Source organism: Brassica rapa, unplaced genomic scaffold (genome assembly GCF_000309985.2).
Source record: "Brassica rapa cultivar Chiifu-401-42 unplaced genomic scaffold, CAAS_Brap_v3.01 Scaffold1078, whole genome shotgun sequence".
Lineage (NCBI taxonomy): Eukaryota > Viridiplantae > Streptophyta > Magnoliopsida > Brassicales > Brassicaceae > Brassica > Brassica rapa.
This window is the reverse complement of record NW_022611012.1, coordinates 70,467-72,092: the sequence shown is the minus strand read 5'-3', so window position 1 is coordinate 72,092 and position 1,626 is coordinate 70,467. Positions and strand designations below refer to the sequence as shown.

Genomic DNA, 1,626 nt, shown 5'->3' with positions numbered 1-1,626 from the left:
AGATCCAGAAGCAGAATTTCGAGCTGAAGCCTCAATACTACACTCTCGTATCGCAGATACCCTACTCTGGGTTACCGCACGAGCATCCTATGGACCATTTGGAAAGGTTCGAGGATCTAATCGCTGCTATTCGGATGGAAGGAGTCCCCGAATATTACCTGCTGTGCAAGCTCTTCAGATACACGCTGAATGGAGAAGCGATGCACTGGCTTAGGCAGCAACCCACAGGATCTTTAACATCCTGGAGCGACATCAAGAATGCTTTCTTACGAAACTTCTTCGATGAGGCGCGCGCTGAAGAACTTCGGAACAAAATTTCCACATTCTCGCAGAAGGCTGGAGAGTCCTTCAAAAATGTGTGGATTAGATTTAAGTTCTTCCAGCGAGACTGTCCACACCACGGATTTAACGAAGTGCAGCTTCTAAGCACTTTCTTCCGAGGTCTCGCCTTATAGTATCAAATGGCCCTTGATATGGCGAGTGAAGGGAACTTCACTACTCGGAATCCGTTGGAAGCTGTGAGACTTATCGAAAACCTTGCTAACAGCAGCAGCACCAAAAACACTGACTCTGAACGGAAGAAGTCTGTAGCCTCTATCGGGAAGGAACATATGGACGAAGTAAGAGCTAAGTTAGATGTGGTGCACGAGCTTCTTAGGAAGCAAGTCTGTTCAGCTGAAGGAGAAGTAGCAGATACGGAAGGAGAAGAAAATGTGAATTACATCGGAGGTACCGGATTCCAGAAATTTGGAAACCAGGGCGGAAACAGAAACTTCTTTGGAAATGGCCAAAGAAGTAACCAAAATTCACAATTTCAAAAACCCTTCAACAACAGCAAGAGCTACTCAAACTCTTACTACCAAAATCCACCACCCCAGACTCAGGAAAGGAAGATCGAAGAAATGCTTGATCGAGTACTATTGGGACAACAACAAATCACAGTGGATTTCAACGGTAAGATAGACTCTGCCTACAACAATCTGAACACCAAAATCGAGACCTTAGGGACTCAGGTGAGAAAACTTGAAACCCAAGTAATTAAGACGGGTGAGACTATAAAGAGGCAAGAAGCTTTCGCTAGAGAGGCAGGAGCCGACAAAGGAAAACACCACGTAAATGCCATCATAGATGATGATTTTGGCAAGTGGTGAGAAATGAAAAGCTTGAGGAAGGAGATTTCAAAATCGAAAGCTCCATGAGTCTCGGCGGATCCCAATGGTGTCGACCGATGTCGATGAACTCGCATCGATCGACAGACCATGATGAAGATCGATGGAAGGATTACTCCAGTCATCGATCGACGTCATCTGCCAAATCGACTGAATGCAATGCGGTTCGAATTCTAACTCATGAAGAATTCGCAGCTAAGCATCCTCACCCACCCTCCCCTTTCTATGAAAAAATCGATCGATCGGTTGAGCCAACCATCGATCGACAGAGTGAGTCCGACGTCGATCGTCAAAACATACCTCCCATCGATGGACAGGCACCTCTGACATACCGAGTGCGGTTACCCTCAATCGATAATAATTACATCTATGCACTCAGACCACCACCTAAACCATTAGCAAACCCACCCGAACCAAAACCCAACCCTTTAAATAGTTCACCAGAATCTGTTCAAGA

The 1,626-nt window shown here is 45.8% G+C and overlaps 1 non-coding gene across 1 annotated transcript; it reads right to left on the bottom strand.

Moving 5' to 3' along the window:
* Positions 1-300: 300 nt before the first annotated feature.
* Positions 301-406, bottom strand: LOC117131616. The gene has a single exon (XR_004454714.1). It is a non-coding gene; the product is annotated as a small nucleolar RNA R71 (small nucleolar RNA).
* Between the last annotated feature and the right edge of the window lie 1,220 nt (positions 407-1,626).